The sequence below is a fragment of the Cricetulus griseus genome, chromosome 6 (genome assembly GCF_003668045.3).
Source record: "Cricetulus griseus strain 17A/GY chromosome 6, alternate assembly CriGri-PICRH-1.0, whole genome shotgun sequence".
In the NCBI taxonomy this organism is placed as follows: domain Eukaryota; kingdom Metazoa; phylum Chordata; class Mammalia; order Rodentia; family Cricetidae; genus Cricetulus; species Cricetulus griseus.
In genome coordinates, this window is record NC_048599.1 from 40,679,796 (window position 1) to 40,698,776 (window position 18,981).

Consider the following 18,981-nt stretch of genomic DNA (forward strand, 5'->3'; position numbering starts at 1 on the left):
TATTTATATCTAAATATTTCCTTTTCTCATAATTGAGAACTTCTTTTAGGTCCTCTCTTGCAATGTTTACATGAACATAACATAGTGAGTGTCTTAGTTTTGTTGCAGATTTCATATCAATGCTATAATCTATTATCTATTACCTTCAAAATGTTTTTGTTTTATTAGGTTTTAACAGGTTTCTTATTATTAGTTTGCAAATATTTATTTTTAATGAGTAAGATGATGTTTTATTAAATAATTTTCTGCTTATATGGAGAATTATTACTCTCTTAAAAATCATTAGATGGAAATTAACATTCCTAAACTTTTCTAATGAGTACAAGTTTTGAGTCCTTGAAATAAACTCAAGTTATCATATGGCATTTTGATATATGTGTATAAATGTCTCCTCATGATTGCTTTGGTATGTTGTACTGAAGACCACAAGGTTTACTATCCAGAAGTTTTGTTTCCTTGTACTATCATCATTAAATTTGTATATTAAGTTCACATCTACCTTCCAGAAAAGATAAAATAAAAGAAAGGAAGGGAAATGGATGAAGAGAAGAAGGGAAGAAGGAAGAGAGGAAAGGTGGGAGGGAGATTATGGCATTTGATATTTTATGTTTAAATATTTGTTACTGATTTGGGGACATATTTTCAGGTCTAAGGTCTTTTACTTCACATCTGCTACAATCCCTGGAGTTAATGCTGGGCTACTAAGTTTTCTTTCACCATGCTGGAGGTGTCTTTTTTCCGTTCAATTACCTTAATGCTTGTTTCCTGTATGTTTCAAACTGTTATATCTTCTTGCTGAGCTCATGATTTTATTTTTGTAAAATACTCTATTTTCTCTCCAAGAATAGCTCTTAACTTTGAGTTAGTATTTTGGTTATTATTGTGAACTGTTCCACTTCTTCACATTCAGTGTCCAGCTATCTTTAAATTTAAAGTGAGTGTCCATATGAACAGCATATAAGTGTTTTCAGATTTTACTTTTAAATTCCTTTCAAAAGTCCACCTTGCAGATATTGTCTTGGAGATATTGCCTATGGGGAGTTTTCTTAATTTACTTTGAGAGAAACTACTGCATGACAAGGATTTACAATTGATATTATGTTACTTGTTTTCTATATGTCCTATGTCTTTTGTTGTGATTTTTCTTATTGGTTTGCTTTATATTTAATTGATTTTTCTGTGGATTATACATTTTTTTCACTTTCATTTTTCATATATATTGTATATCTAGTCTATTATTATTGCCATATGAATTATATTTAGAAGGATGAAATCTAGATAAACAACACATGAATCATGAAAGAGGATAAAATGCTGTTTTTTTTTTCTAGTTTTAATTCGGTTATTTATTCTTCACCGTGTTAGCAGTTAAAACAACCCATTTTTATCATCTCACAGTTTCTCTGAATTGTGGCATCATTAACTTCTCCGCTCAACAATTTAGATCAGGAAAATGAAGTGTGAGTTGTGCTGCATCCTCACCTGGAAATTCAGGTCTCAGCTTATTTTAGGTTTTCAGTAGAATTAAATTAATTGTGACTCAAAGTTTGAGCATTAGTGCCCCTTCTTTTGCTGAGTAGGAATTGCTTTCAATTATGAGAGGCCAACCTTACATCTAAGTGGGATAGCCATCTCACAGCATTGCAGTTTATTCCCTCAATGTAGGAACACCTCTTGGGTTATGTTTGGGTATTACATGATTAAGTCAGGCTTAGATCCTGGATAATCTTTTTTATTAAGTCAAGAGTCAACTTATTGGGACCATAGTAATATTGCTAAAATCACTCCTAATTACTGTGTAATATAATTTAATTGTAAGAGTGACACCACATCATGTTTCCAAGCCCCAACAATACACAAGGGTTAAGATGCATATAAAGTTTTGTGCACTGTGTTGCTTCTTAGAATTTGGCCAAATGTAGATTCTCAGACACTGGTAACGTTTGTTTTATGAAAATTATGATAGTATAAATCAAATAGAAGTGAATGGGAAAAGGAATGCAATATATTGAAATGGAAAACAAGAAAAGGAAGCCACAGTTTAAAATAAAGGGCATATGTAGGATAAAACAATGTGACCTTTTGAAGATTCTCAAGAACTGGGACTAAGCATTGCAGCCCATATACATGTCTTCATTTAATGGTCAGTTGCTCCTGTGGGTTGAACAAGGACCTTATGCGTGAATGGTAAGTGCTCAAACACTGCCCTACATTTTAAAAAGAAAGTACCAACTTAGACTTTAGAAGGAATGTTTGGCCAATTTCTCCTTTTAATTGAATTTTAATAGAAATTGCACATTAAGTCAAAAATAAAAAAAGAACACCAAGAAAGTATTTTTAGACCCTGAATCTTCCCTGAAGTTTCAACTCTTACTAGAGATAAGAGAGTTCATAAATACCTCTATTATTCTTTCATTTCTGATGTTTTCCTTATCGTGAGAATTAAATACTGCTAAAGCTAGCAATGGAAAGTTTCACCATGTTAGACAGTGATAAAAGATTTGGTGAGAAGTCAAGTTCTAGTATGAGCAGCCCAGCATGCCTCCATATTCTATAGGATGGCCCATCTTTCATAGAACCTAAGAAGTGTTGGGAAAGGGTAGTGCCAAAAACATCAAATTAGATGAACATGAAAGCACTCCTTAAAGTTGCTCTTAGGCACATGAAAACTCAGAGTCTGTGCAAGAATTTTTACTCTTTTCTACACACATTGTATTATTCTGTCATTCACAGTCACAGCAGGAACACCACTCTCTCTTGGTAGAAAGTGGATGTCAGCAGGTCTCTGGCAGTCTGCGTCTCTCAAAAGGAAATCATCACAGCATAATAGATGTTTCTTTTGATATGTTCACTATTTCTATATCCATCTTACAATGACAAATTAAGACATTTGTCCAGTGAACTCTGACACTGGTATGAACTCAAGCATTTCTGCTCTTATGTAGTTTTTCATTTTTTTTCTGGCCAGGATCTTGAATAATTATTTCAAGATTTCTCCAGATTTGACTTAGCAACAATAGAGGCAGGGAATAAACTGTTATACTTCCTAGGTAATCCAATGTGCTTTCCTATGGAGATGGGCTTAGTCATGAAGCCACATTCCAAAAAGCCCAGGTATAGGGAATTGAAACCTTTATTTGCTATTTTGAAACGTCTTTATTGTAAATGAACCTTGAAACAGATAGCATTTGAGATAAGCCACAACATGACAGCGAGCAATCAGCTACAGCTTTTCCTCCTTATGACCACAGTGTGTATCACCAGGCTAATTATTCTGTATTTGGAAGCCCACTGTGAATCTTTCTAAAAGCTGCAAAGAAAATGATGTTCAAGTGAGAGGTGTCTTAAACCTTTTTCTTCAGATGCAATTTATAATTTTGTATGGATTATATAACCCACCTTCTAGCATCCTGCCATCTTGTGTATTTAATGCAAATTGACTCCTATGTCCAATGTAACGCAATGCATAGAAATTAGTTTCTTTCACTTTTGAAATCCTCGCTGCAGATTTTCATATCAAAAAGTATGTTTGTTTCATTCATCAAAGACGTTTCTGGTTCTTATTTTATTTCTGGAATTTTGTTTGGCTTGGCAACATAAAATTGAATAGTATAAATAAAATCTGTGCTTTCAAAGAAAATTTAGCATTTCTTCTGAAATATTCGGCAATCATCATATAGCTGTCAATTGTGATCATTTGCAGCATTTGGAAAAAAATCATTAGCTGATCCTACTCATCAGGCAAATACATGCCAGAAGCCATGTTGAAATTCTATAAATATATGAAGAACAAAACCTTTTTGGGCATTCTGGAGGCTGATACTTGTTGCTTGCTTGTTTTACATAAAGAATTAAATTTTGGCTGAATATCTGATACCCTAGGGCTCAAAGCATATTCAATGTTTTGCAAAACTGATCATCACTTTGATTTTATATTAATAAGCACTGAGGACCTGTTTTTGTGTGAATGTATACTAAAGAAGTCATGTTTAGGGTTATTTTTAAAGTCGTTGGAATTTTGGCCTAAACCCAAGATGCAATTCCTTTTATCATATTTTTAAAAAGGAAACTCAAGCAACCAACTCAGATATACTTTTGAAAGTCAAATATTCTGACAGAATACAATTCTAAGTAAGAAGTGGTATGTACAGTTAATACACTGCAGTTCCTATCATACAATGGACTTTACTCCGAGGTCAGAGGTGCTGAGGAGCGCCCATTGGCATTGTCTGCCTTGGTGGCATACACAGTCCAAAGTGTGCACGTTGTAGATCCAAAATGAAGTCTTCAATGAAATCTTACAATGTAACATGGGTGAGTACTGACAGACACACATTGGATTCATTACATATTTGATTTTGAGTCAGTTTTGGGTCTCCACACACTCAAAAACCTCTCACTGTTGCCAGATTTTTCAGTCTTCATGTTCAGTCTGTGACCCCATAAGAGTATCGTGACTCACATTTTAAGAAACTACACAATTGATTGGGGAGAACAGTAAAATTCAACAACTATTTATCATAAAAATTAAAAAGCAACCTATATGCCCCTCAACCGAAGAGAGGAGAAAATATGGTATATTTACACAATGGAGTATTACTCAGTGAAAAAAAAATAAAATCTTGAAATTCGCAGGCAAGTGGTTGGAATTGGAAGAAAACATCCTGAGTGGGGTCACAGAAAGACAAGCAGGGTATTTACTCACTCATATATGGGTATTAGACATAGAGCAAAGGATTACCAACCTACAATCCATACCACCAGAGAAACTAGGAAGCAAGAAGGACCCCCCGAGAAGTGGACGGGGACAAGAACCCCTGAGAAAATTGGGAGCATGGGGTGTGAAAGGAGGGAAGTGGGAAGGGGAGAAAGGGGGGGAGGAGAACAGCAGGGATCAGGAGGACTGAAACAAGGGAGGAATAGAGGAGGGCAAGAAAGGAGATGCCTTGGATAGGAAAGGGAGCATGTATGGGTTTGGAGAGAGGTCTGGCACTGGAGAAATGTTCAGGGATCCACAGGGATGACCCCAACTAAGAATCTAGGCCGTGGCGGAGAGGCTGCCTTTGATGCTCTTCCCCTATAATGAGATTAATGACTATCATGGTTGCCATTCCTAGAGCTTTCATCCAGTAGCTGATCAAAGCATAAGCAGGTATCCACAGCTAAACATTGAGCCATACTCCTGGAATCCAGTTGTGGAAAGGGAGGAGGGATGAGCAAAGGAGCCATGACAGTGCTGGAGAAACCCACAAAAACAGTTGACCCTAGTCGTAGAAACTCAAGGTGTAAAGCATTGGACTGAACCTAGCACTCTGAATGTGGGTGCCAGCTAGGAGGCCTGAGCAGTCTATGAGACCTCTAACAGTGGAGTCAGTGTTTATCTCTAGTGGACAAATGGCCTTTGGGAGCCCATTCCCTATGGAGGGATACTATTGAAGCCCAGATACACAAAAGAGGGCCTAGGCCCTCCCCTAAGTGATGTGATGGATTCTGATGGACCCCATGGAGGGCCTCACTATCCTTGGGGAGTGGGTGGTGGGTGGGTAAGGGGGTCAGTGGGGGGCATGGAAGGATGTGAAGGCAAGGGAATGGGGGGATTGATATGTAAAATAAGATTGTTTCTAAAATAAAATAAAAAACACTTAACAAGATAGGTAGGCAGGATAACATCTTTTGATTTCAATTTCATAATGAAGATCAAACTATTCTTAATGATCATATTAATAAGAGTTATCCAAAGCACAGAACCAGCAGTATGCACACATAAGCAAACACACACACACACACACACACACACACACACACACACACATGCATACCTTCATAACATTACAAATTATTGCCAAAAAAGCCCTCAATGTAATTATAATTCATGTGATAAATTCAGAAACCTCAATATGTAAAATGGAGAGCTATTAAAAAATACAGAGCATACGTATCTTCACTACTTTTGTCTACCATTAAATCTATTTATTAATCAATCATCATCTGTCTCTTGGTCACCTATACTCTTTTTATAACTTTTACTATGGAGAATGCAGACAAGATTGCACAGGGAGACTTTTGCAGATGAGTGCCTTTGGGAAAAACTAAACTACAGTTCACAATATGGGCCTGTGTGGCTTACCCAGTGCACTTGTGCATCTACTAGTGACTGAACAAAATTCAGCATTCACAACCAACACCAACTTCTCAGTTATGAATGACATTTAATGATATATAGGAATAGTACTACCTCAAGAGTAATCATTATCCATCCCCAGTTTTTCTACTATTACCAGGTTTTATAAGTTACAGCTCTTAGCCATATAGCAACATGACAGGGACGAACATTAGTAGAGAATAAGAGCTTGAGTTTGACATTCCTGCAGATTAGACATTGCTAAATTAGAAAGCCACCCCAGAGACCTGTGGCTTAAAACAATCACTTTCTTGCTAGCAAGTCTATGTGTCATTCCATGGTCCTGCTGGAAATGAGACTCCTGTCAAGCCTAGTTTATTTATCGATAGTCATCCATGGGTAGGAAGGCTAGAAGTGGGCTGAGTGGGCTAGTTGGCATGACTATTCCACAGGGCATCTCATCTTCCAGACTGGAAGCTCAATCTTTTTCACATGATCCAAGAAACAAAGAATTGTTGAAGGACTACTGAGTCCCACGTTCAGAACTAGAAATGCATCCATGATGCCCTTTACTGGTAAAATGTACCAACTCAACTTTAATAAGAAGAGGAACTGCTCTCCTCTCACTCACCTCCCCTTTTAAGACAAGGTCTGGCTTTTGGAGCTGCTAGGTAGACTGGAGTAGCCTCAGATTTGTTTCAATTCTCCTGCCTTAGCCACCTGAGTATTGAGATTACAGGTGGGAGCCAGCATGCTGGGGCACTGCTTCGCCCTTTATTGGAGTTGTTAAATGCATCACATTGCAAAAGTATTTAGACACACAAAGGAAGAGCAACTGCAACTGTCTGGGGGTGAGGGTGGGAGTGGGGGCTCTTTACCATTTTCCAACTAATGCCAATCCAAATGCATTCTGTGCTTATTAGATACTCAGGTCATTAAAAAAAAAAAGATGGGGGCATCTCAAAAAGACACATCATCATTTTATTCCACCATCCTGCAACCTTTTCTGCTGTTATTCCATTCCCTATTCACTTCCTATGCTAATGTTCTACTTTGAGAAATTCTGTTTCAACATAGATCTTTTATCTTTTATTTTTCCTTTCTTTTTTCATTGGTGTTCTCAAGTTGCAGATCAGTCCTAAAAGTTAATTGGGCCATGGGGCAGTTATTAGGGACATTATGGTATATAAAATTTCATTCTCTAGTTTTCAAATGGCTATAGAAAAGAAAATGTGTACATTGTGAAAGAAATTAGGGGGGGGGGGAAGGCAAGAGAAAGGCTAAGTATGAAGACTGCAAGAAGTAGCATACGTGCCACCCAGTGGAAGTTTCTTGAAACTGCACTGTTCAGAGACTTCTGAACACTTGGCTGCTGAGTGTAAACCATACTGGATAGCAGAGATATTATACTTAGCTGTGTCAGGGTAAGAGTCAGATCCATGTGGCTGAAGAGAATAGACCAAGTCAGCTACCTTGTTTTGCAACATTGGTGAAGTCTGCCATCAGCCTCATGTCAACAGTAATGACATCTGAGCCACATCTTGGAATCAGGATTACAATAGCTAGCAGACTCCTTGAACTCATCTCACTTAACCCGGAAATGCGTTTGCTTGTTTTCTAGTTTTTAAAAGTGTTGCTATGTATCCCAGGATGACTTCACACTAATAGTCCTATCTCAGCCTCCCTAATCCTAGGGATATAGACAGAGATTACCAACACTTACCTATATAAACTTCATTTTCATGTTTACTGTACATACAGGAAACTACACAGGGCATGATGCAATAACTCAGTATCCCTACGAAAGGAATGCAGCATGTATGCAGAACAAGGCTGAAACAATTACCAGCTCCCTGAAGGCCTCACTTAGGTTCCTTTCTAGTCAGTGCCAGCTTACATGTTATACTGACTTCCAACAGCATGGATGAGTACTGCCTCCTTTGGCTACTTTTCTAAATCCAATTCTAACATTCTCGTCTACATCTGATTTACCATACTGAATAGCTTATCTGTGCAATGTGTTTTTCTTATATAGTCTTGTAGATAATAAATTGCTATCACTAATATTAAATCAATATAGGAATAGATCATATTAATTTACATCTTCAGTCCATCCTTACTTGGTTTGGTCATAATTTTTGGTACTCCTCTGCTGCCTGTGATGAACATTCTAGTGCACACCTTTTGGTTACATAGGCTTGCATTCCTGATATGTATCTAAGGAGAACTGCTGCTACTGAGATAATTGTATGTGAATGTTAAGCTTTAAGTGAATTTTAGCAAAGAATTTTCCATAGTGGTTACACCAATTTATAGTTCTACTCCCTTGGTAGTTTTAGTAAATAATTTTTAATTATTTCTTTTTTTGAGATTATAATTACACTATTCCCTCCTTCTCTTTCCTCCCTCCAATACCCCCATATATCCCTCTCTGTTCTTCTTCAAATTCATGGCCCCATTTTTATTAATTATTGTTACATGCCTATAAGCATATTATATATATGTTCCTAAATACAACTTCCTCCGTCTGTATAATGTTACTTTTGTGCATGTTTTCAGGGTTGTCCGTGTGGTATTGGATAACCAAGTGCTGTGGTCTTTCCTGGGGAAAACTATTTCTCCCACTCTCATTATTCCTTGGTTGCCTGTAGTACTTTGTGTAGTGTTTAAGCCTTCTTAATTTTTCCCCCTATGCACTTTGGATGTCTGTTGTACATTATTTATAAGTAACTATAGATGTATAGGAAATTTCTAAGAAATGTACTAAGAAGTCTTAGTCTTGCAACTTTCTTTAATCTAGCACAAAGTATTTTGTAAAGAGGAAGACCAGAAGTAATGTGACTTGGATGAGGTTGTGGCTAATGACATAAAAGTGTATAACTAAAGCATGGGCTTCCTGTCAACTAGCTCGCAGTTGTAAATTGCTCTCTTTAACAATGCCCTACAGATTTCAAATTCCTTTCGTTTTTATGAAGGTATGTAGTAAATGGGATATCTCGGCAAAATTTGAGAACATGTTATTAAACCCTCTGGCAAAAAAAGCAACTTAAGGTGAAGGGTGTTTATTTTAGCTTACAGTTCCAGGTTACAGTCTATAAGAACAGGCAAAGGTATTGGGAACCTGAAGCAACTGGTTACCTTATATCCATAGTCATAAAAATTATTAAACATAAATGTGATAAATGTGACGGTACTCAGCTCACTTTGTCTACTCTTAGAGAATGGTACCACCCACAACAGGTGGACTTCCCAGATAAAAAGATAACTCCCACAAACATGTCAGAAGACCATCTCTCTGGTGATTCTAACTTCCATCAAATTAACATTTTAACATTGTAGACCATACTAATGTTGTATCATGTATCATGATAGCCATAGCATCATCCCATATGGGCGTCTTAGACATTTTTTTATCTCTCTCTCACAGGACTTGCATGTGATATACAAAGAGACAATACAGTTTTTCAAAGGAATCCAGGAGAGAAGCTGCAGAGCTTAGACTTGTAGGAAGAACTTCTGTCTACAGTTCAGTTGCTCATAGTGATAACTTGCTTGATAAGACTATTATTATCTTCAGTGTTCTTTATCTTATCAATTTGTTTTCTGATGAAAATTACAATAGTAACATCCAAAGAATGCTTTAAATGTGACATTTCTGGTATGTAGCTACTCTCCTGCCTTCTTGAAAGGCCAGTATATGAGTTGTCAGTTCTATATATCTGCATGACTAAAACTTGCCTAGGCCACCACCGGTATCTTGATGATACTTGGATTCTTCTGGACATCTAACCTTCACTTGTTAGTAAGGAAGTTTATTGTATACCAGGGAAGCTATTTCTCATTCCTTGGCCTCAAATGCTCCAAGAGGGGAAAAAAAAAGCCTTTGCTTATTAGAACAGAGGTCATTGCTTATTAGAACAAAGGTCATGCCTTTTTTGATTACAGTAATTCTCAAAGCATGAGAGTTTCCTAATGGCTAAATCTGTATCATGTTTAATTATAGATAGATGAGCATGTATCATTCAGTCCATGCCCCAGTGATTTATGAACTACAAATGTGCTAGAATATTGCAGTTTACATCCAAAGAAGCTGAAGATGCCCTGTAATCACAAGGACGACCTTAGTGCAAAAGCCATTGCTGAGCATCAGTTAGGCAGTTACAATTAGCATGGGATAGCACAGCCCTCTATTTTTTACTCATCAGCAAACACAGAAAAAAATGAGAGCTCAATTATAGCTCTTTCGCGTATTTTTTTAAAATGAATGTATGAAAAAGCACAGAGGCTGAACAGGGAGCCAGGGTCATGCAGCCACCAAAATCACTGAGTTGTTGGACATAGTCCTTCCAAATTTAATCAGTTGTGCCAACAGGTATCACAAGAAAACAGATAGGACACTAATTCAGTAATTTTCAACTTTGGCATGCACCAAAATCATAGGCAGCTTGTTGAGAGATTACTGTGCCCTCACCTAGAACAGATCCAGCTAGAGACCCTGAGGATTTGCATATCTAACAAGGTCCCAAATGAGGAGACTGATGCTGACAGCCTGTGGACTCTCATTTTGAGAACTTCTATACTAACAGAACAGATTTATTCTAAACTGGATCTGAGATTATACCAGCAAGGAGGCCGGCCCAGCCCCCTGACAGACACAGGGCATGTTTTTGCTAGAAGCACATAGCTTAATTTTCAGGGCTGGTAAGAAAATGCTAGAATGTCAAGGAATTAACTCAAAAGCAATGCTGCTGTGAAGAAATCGGATTTGCAAAAGTCTCAAAGAAATGCAGGCAGTAAATCTGATTCAGTGTCACGAATTCAGGTTTTAGACAGCATCAGATTTGGGAAATTCAAGTCCTGCTTTTCCAAATAGTTTGCTTTTTACCTTGCTTATGAGAATTGAACAACAGAAGGCTTTGCCATCATAGGTAAAGGCTATACAGTCAAGAACGAAGGCAAAGGATTAAAATGGCCTGTTGGTATTCTCATCTGAAAACTGTTTATCTGTAATATTGCTTCCCTTAGCGGCTTCTGGTGCTGTTTACATGTGTTCTAGAAACACATGACCATTACATTCCTGTCTCTGTGGTTTTTAATCTCTGTTTGTTGGCCTAGTATAAGTAGAGAAGAGATGCCTTCTTTACAAACAACAGGATCAATGAACTGTATAGTTGACCAGACTCAGTTTTCTTCAGGTGCAGTGAAAGACAGCATATTTTCCTTATCCACAGGCAAAGACTGGGCTGAGCTTGGGGAGTCCTGCTGAAGAGAAGAAAGGATTCTAGGAGCCAATGTGGTCAGAGACATCACAGGGAAAACCACCCAAACAGCTAGCCTGGGTTAAAGGGACTCACAGAATCTGAACCAACAACCAGAGAGCTTTCATGGTACTGACTTAGGCCCTCTGCATATATGTGACAGTTGTGTAGCTTTGTCTTTTTGTGGGACTGGAAGCAGGGGCTGTCCCTGGTGCTTTGGCTGGCTCTTGTGAATGTGTTAGCACATTACAGCATCATGCATGTGATGTGGTGAGAGCTCAGAGAACCTATACCTAATCCTCTTATCATTTCTGCTCCAAGATTCAGCAGATTGGATTTTGTCATGTGTGTCACATATCAGTTTATGAAACTGACAGTCTCTGAGCAGTGATTACATACAGGTGTCAAGAAACATTTTACATTTAAAAATTAGAAACTTCAGAGAAGAAAGGAGCAGAGAGATAATGGAAGAAGAGAGAGGATACAGAAAATGGAATTGCCTAACACAATAAAAGCTCATTAGTGGAAAGTGTGGTAAATTGCAAAAGCTGGTAAAATCTGTAATATCATTGTGTCAGCATTGGTTGTTTGGATTTTTGTAAGTGAACTGTAGCTGTCTTAGATTTACCTATTAGAGGAAGTTTGGTACAAGGTATGCAGGTATACTCTTAAGAAGTGTATGAGCTGTAGGTAAGATCAGAAACAACCTACACTTTTTTTAAAACTACGTTTTTAAATTATTCTTTGTATTTTACATCCTGCATCTCCATCCCATTTATTCCCCTGTCCCTTCATATATGCCTTCTGCCCTTATAAATTCGCCCACCAAATAAATAAATAAATAAAATACAAGAAAAATCAGTCTTATCATAGAAGCTGCAAGCAACACAGCAAGTCACACAGTAAACTCTTTTGCCCATATATCTTTACTGGCAAGTGTACATTGCAAACAGTCATTGGTCTGGTTCAAGGCACCTGGTTTCTGCTACACTACCAATGCTGGGCCCCCACAGGTGCTCCTCTTAGTTATCCTGTTGTTGACCTGTGTCATGAAGATCAGGCAGCTTTGACTCTGCTGAATAGGACTGTTCAGGGCTCCTGCCAATCAAAGATGGGGTAGTTGTTGGGGTGATCAATTCATAACCCTGGTTCGGGTCCTAGGTAGTTACAGGATTGTTCAGCCTGCCAGCTGTCCCTTGACCTCATCACCAGGGTGAGCTCTCCTGCATTTCCCTGGCTTCTTCCCCCCCTTGTAGCAATGAGCAAGGGGAAGGGACCAGTTCTCTTTCAAGGACAGCTCTACTGTGCTTCCCAGGCATGGCAATCCGGGGTTACTCTCCTGATTGCTGTAGTTGATAAGGGGCAGGGACAGTTCTCCTGCTCTGCTCTTATGGCCTCAGGGCCAGGTGGGGGTGGGGGTGGGGGAGGGCATCTCTCCCCATCCATGCTGCCACGTGACAGATGAGTAATGGGAACAACTCTCCCATTCTCACAATTTGGGAGCCAACAGGGATGGCTCTATTGTACTGCCCAGGTGAGGTACAGGGCCTGTGTTCCCCATTGTTCCAGCTCCCTACAGTCTTATTATAAACCAAACTGAGTCTGGTAGAGATCCTCCGACCCAGCAGCCTCAAAGTCAAGAGAACCAGGAATTCCTACATTATAATCACTGAATTGTGGATAGTTTGTTATATAGGAGAATACGACCTAATAGCAGCTTGAGACATATTTCCATTATTTTACTTTGGTGCAATACCAAGATTCTTGTGATATTTTGAATATTTTACCCTCATAATTGGGACCAACAGACATTGTAAACTTAGTCTCCAATATAGTAGAGAACAACTTTCACCCAAGTCTGTGACTGAGCACTTAAATCCAGTATACATATTTCAAGGTAATTCATAGTACCCTGGGAGAGAGTAAAATATTATTCCAAGGACAAGAACTTTGATGAATTCTTTCAGTCAAATTAAATGCCATACCACTTCACTGAGATTCAAGAGTTAGGGACATCAGTCTAGGGGTTCAGTATTAAATTGTTTGCTTAACACGATTAGATCTCAGGTTTAACCCACAACATTAATGGTAATAGTAAGTTGGAGAAATTAATCTGGCTTCTTGATAGGAGGAATTGCCAATTTATGATTAAGGAGAAGAGAAAGTCTGGGCCTTTGTGCTGAAGAACTCAGTCTGTGCCAGTAATGAGCCATCTCTATCTAGCCCCTTGCTTCCTGGCTGGCAGTGTGTTTGGGAATTTTCCAACTTGATTTGACTAATGATAAAGTAGTTCTACTGGATATAAAAACAGTGTTTTATTAGTTTTAATATTGTAATGATAATAACTATCAGCATATTATATGTTCCCAATATAATTCTAGTCACCTAGTATATCAGTGTGAATTTATGACAAAGTATTTTCTAAAAATAGAAGCACAGACTTTGATCACTATAATATAAATCACCTAAATCTTTTCATTCTATGAATAAAACTTCACAATTTGCAAATAGTTTAAATTTTAGGTCGCTTGATTTCTATTTGCAAAATATTTGTAAATGAAGGTTTTTATTCTGGGGAATGCCTAACATGACAAAAGAGAAGAAAGTGAAACAATAATAAAATACCACTGCATGAAAAGTGACCTGGGTGCATTCGCTAATGAGTAGTCAATGTTGTTCAGCCCCAGGAAGAAATAGTACAAAGAGAAAAGCAATCGCTTTTGAAAAATTCTGCCTACATCTTTAAAGTGTTTTCTTTCAGCTTCCAGGATCTAAAGGAGAGATTTGTGTGCCCAGCCAGGAAAGAGAAAAGGCGTCAGAGGAGGAGGGGAAAGATCAAGAAGAGTGCTGGCCATTCTTTTCCTCTCTTCCAATCGCCAGTCTCACTGAGGGTTTAAGAAAGAAGGCAGATGCTACAACAGCAACGGGGAATTAGAATCCTTTCAGGCCCCAGGCAATCCTTCCATCAGGAAAGAACAAGGGCAGGCACAACGAACATCAAAGTAGAGAAAGGTCTTTGGGGTAAAGAAAGAAATTGCATCCCTGTGAAGAATAAAGAGAAGGGAAATCAGAATCCATATTCTACTGTTTTTTTTTCCATGGGAAACACACTGCTGATTTCCCAGGAAACATAATAGATTGTCCTAATTTGTACTGTCTGAAACCTTATGTTTTCATCATGGAGGTATCTCTCTCTCTCTCTCTCTCTCTCTCTCTCTCTCTCTCTCTCTCTCACACACACACACACACACACACACACACACACACAGACACACACACACACACACACACACACACACACACACACACACACACACACACCACACACACACACATACACACACACACACACACACACCACACACACACCACACACACACACATACACACACACACACACACACCACACACACACACACACACACAAAAGGGTAGGAACTAGGGGAGTAAACAAATCTCTTAGCACCTTAACAAATATTTGCAATCACTGGTTTGCAAATTTCTCATTCAAATTCAGAGATTCTGCCTTTTTGAAGTAAAATGATTTTTAATGATATGGCATAGCAGGGTGGCTAATGAGTCGGATAAAGAGCTGACCAGAGTTATTAAATTTATGGACATTTTTATTGACAGGATGGGTATGGGAGGAACTCTGCTGATCCTATATTATTGCTTGAAGTTTAATCTGAATTGAGATAGTAGATAATAGTTAATAATGGTATAATATCTCATAAAGTCTCTTGCCAGTTTTCTTAACAGTAAGGATAGTTCTGAGATCAACCCCTGGGTACGGTAGGCTCAGAACATTCAGTATTTAGTTCACTATAGAGTCTTTTCTTGACAAACTACCCTCTTAATTTTTCTCCAGTGGTAAGGTAGGGGAGTAGATGATTAAATTTTGATTTGTGTGAGGCTTTATTTCATAAAATCCCTGAGTTCCTGGGAGAAAATTGGCTTCCTAGATACCTTTTGGGATCCTAACAATACCTTCCTTAGAATTACGATAAATGATAGCCAACATTGATATCACTCTGCTATATAACATTCTAAGTTTAGGAGAATGAATGTATGTATGAAAACAGCACACAAAGAGATTGTTTTGTGTGTGTAATATCCTATGTCATGGTCAAGATCTTTCAGAATCAACATGTTCTTATATGGCCATTTGCAATGACATTGAAAGATCTTTCAATAATGCCTGCTAATATCTATGCCTTGTGGTAGGTATATGGAAGTAGATTTCAAATCTCTTTGTCCATGATGGACCTACGATACCAATGAGGAGTGAACCATGGCCACCCAGTAGCCAGGATTCAGTTGTCACTACTTTTCTACCACCTGCTTGAGTTCTGCCTGCCACATGGATGGCCAAAATCATATACAGTGACTCATATTAGGTACAAATTCTGCGTGGCCAATGACTAAGATTTCTCATCTGCTAAGTTAGTCTTAATTATCATAAATCTATATATTTTATAAGACTTATCTTATTGGATGCCAACGACAAGCATCCTGTCTTCCCAGGCTCACATGGTGACTCCGGAGGAAGAGAGAAGGGGCCCACTTCCTTCTTGCCCTTGTTTATATATGAGTCTCCCTGCTATGTCACTTCCTGCCTGGATCACCACTTCTTTACTACATTTCCCAGCATCTTCCTTTACTCCTAGTCCCGACTAACTTGCTGCCTCATTGGCCAAACAGTACTTTATTTATCATCCAATAAGACAAACACATACACAGAAGCACTTCCGCCATGAATTTCTAGTTAGAGGGGTACTGTAAAGCAAAATGCACCTAGTATGCCCTGGAACACAATCTTGGAAATCATCTTGCAGTTTACTTGCTTATACTTAAAGAATTAGTCTTCAGATAAAGACCCCACTGTTGTTAAACAGCTAGTTTGTGTTTATCAACCCAGTTTCTCTCCAGCAACAAAGCTGGTTTTCTGTGAACCATCTGACTCAGATATTCATATACCCATAGCTGATTTCAAACTCTGGCAAGAACCAGAATGTGTTTTAAAAGACATGTTAGGTAATAATAAAGTTCCTATTTGCTGTCTTTTCATGAGTTCTAGTTAATATTAAGTAAGTAGTCACAAGTAAGATCACAAACCAGTGTTGAAATATTGCAATGGTCAATAAAGACACTGAATAAATTGGTTATAAATAGTTCCCATTCAACCACAGATGTGCTTGTATTTTTTCAACAACCTGTGGTCAATTTTAATTTGAAAATATTATATTGAAATTTTTAGATAAAAATCAATCTATGAATTTTAAACTGTAACATATTCTAAATCATCTGATGAAATCTCCCATGCTCCATTCTCCACTAACCAGACCATGAATCATTCCTTTGTCAAGTATATTCATGATATATATATATATATATATATATATATATATATATATATATTACCCAATGTTGGTTACTCAACAGCCATCTTGATAATTAGAGTGACTGTCGAGATATCACAGTTAAGTGTTTAAGTAACCTTGTGTGTTAGACTAAGGCTGCAATATATCTCACTTCATCTCATCAAATAATTTTGTATTAATTCTCATCATCACAAAAACAGGTTAAGAACATAATAAGATGATTTGAGAAACCACATTGATATGTTTTATCACTTTATATTATCATTATTATCCTACTTTGCTGTCTTCTGTTGTTAATCTCTTGCTTTTCCTAATTTATACTAAACACTATCATAGGCATTAATTAATCTTCTTGTTGTTGTGATAAAATACCTGACAAAAGCAACTTAAAGAAAGTTTATTTGGGCTCACAAGTTAAAGCTATCATCCATCATGCTGGGGAAAGCATGACAATGGGAGCTTGAGGCAGCCAGTCATATTGTATCTGCCACCAGGAAGCAGAGAAAAATGAATACTGATGCTCCATTGGCTTTATTTTTTGCTGTTAGTCCAGGACACTAGCCCAGAGGGTTGTGTCACCCATATTTAGGGTGAAACATCCCATGTCAATTAACCCAGTCTAGAAGCTTCCTCACAGACATCCCCAGAGATTTGCCTAGTAGGTGATTGTACATCATGTCAAGTTTCAAACCATTAACTGTCATAGAATATAAAGCAAAAACATGTAGTGTCTACAGTACAGGGTTCAGTACACCCAAAGGGACAGACATCTTCTGGTACCTTGTAAAACATCTTCTGTGGATAACAGGAAGCTGTTGTGCTATACAAACATATAAAATTAACTCATACTTATATAGTATTCAACTTAAGCTGCATTAAGTGCTTAAAAATTTTAAAGTTAAACTAATAAACTTAGAAGAAATATGTAAGCAAATATGTTTACAGAATAAAAGTTGAGGAATTATTATTCAAGATATGAGAGAGATGAAATTTAAAATAGAATGGTGATAAATCCATTCTGTGTGTGATTAAGGAAGTCTGCAATTCCTTCTACCCAGCAGCCTCCTCTGCAGAGGGAGCTGTCTTTTTTTCTTTTCCTATCAGCCATAGAAGTCTGGAGCAAAACTAGGCTTGACTCCACACAAGCAAATACAGCAAGACTGAGAGGAATTTTCAAGCTGAGCCCTGCACAGAAAAGAATATGTACCCTTATCACTGATTAATCAAGCTTCCAGGTAAGGAAGTTTGAATTACTTAGGAGGAGAGACCACACAGAAGAGAGCCAAGGTGCCTCATTCAAAAGTTCCAATCAATTGCTAGACATATGAGTGAGGCCACATGGCCTCTTCCCAAGGAAACATGTGAAATGACCAATAACAACTGAAACCAGCCAAAATCAGATATAAGGGATGAACCCTGCCTATTACCAATCAACAGAATGGGTCAGTTAAATGTGTTTTCTACTATTAAACCTTGGAAAAATTTATTATGATACAATATTATAACTGATACAATAAAAAAAAATCCCCACCATTTGTAAGAAATTCAATATAAAGCAAAAGATAATCAAGACTTTCTACAAAAGCATATAAGGAAACATTGAGCATTTAATAATGCAGTGTTTAACAAATGAAGCATTAAGAAAGGACATGAGCAAGTAATTCATAGGGAAATAAAAGTAACGCCCTTTAAACCTGAAAATGTGCCTAAACCTAGAGCTAATCCAGGAAGAGAAAGGTCAGGCAGTTACGAAGAACAATTGCATACTACTTAAGAGTAAAGTAAAAAGTATTGTTTGGTATATTATTAGGAGTAGTAAGAGTTTCTTGTATAAATTATGGTGTGATTACTTTGGAAAATTTTGGCAATAAGTAGTAAAATCTACTGTACACTTTCCAAAAGTCTATTGCCAGTGAGTCAAGGACATAGCTATATAGTTATTCATGGATTTTATACACTATCAAAAATGGAGGAACTGGAGAGATGGCTCAGTGATTAAGAGCCCTTACTGTTCTTTCAGAGAACTTGAGTTCAAATCTTACCTCCCAAACTGGGAAGCTCACAACTGTCTATAACTTCTGCTGCAGGGAATCCAATGCAGTTTTCTCCTTGAGGATCTGAACATAGTGGAGTATATAACTCATAAACACACACACACACCAAATGAATGCAAACAACCTCAACATGTATGTTAATATAACAAATTTTACAATGAAGTACT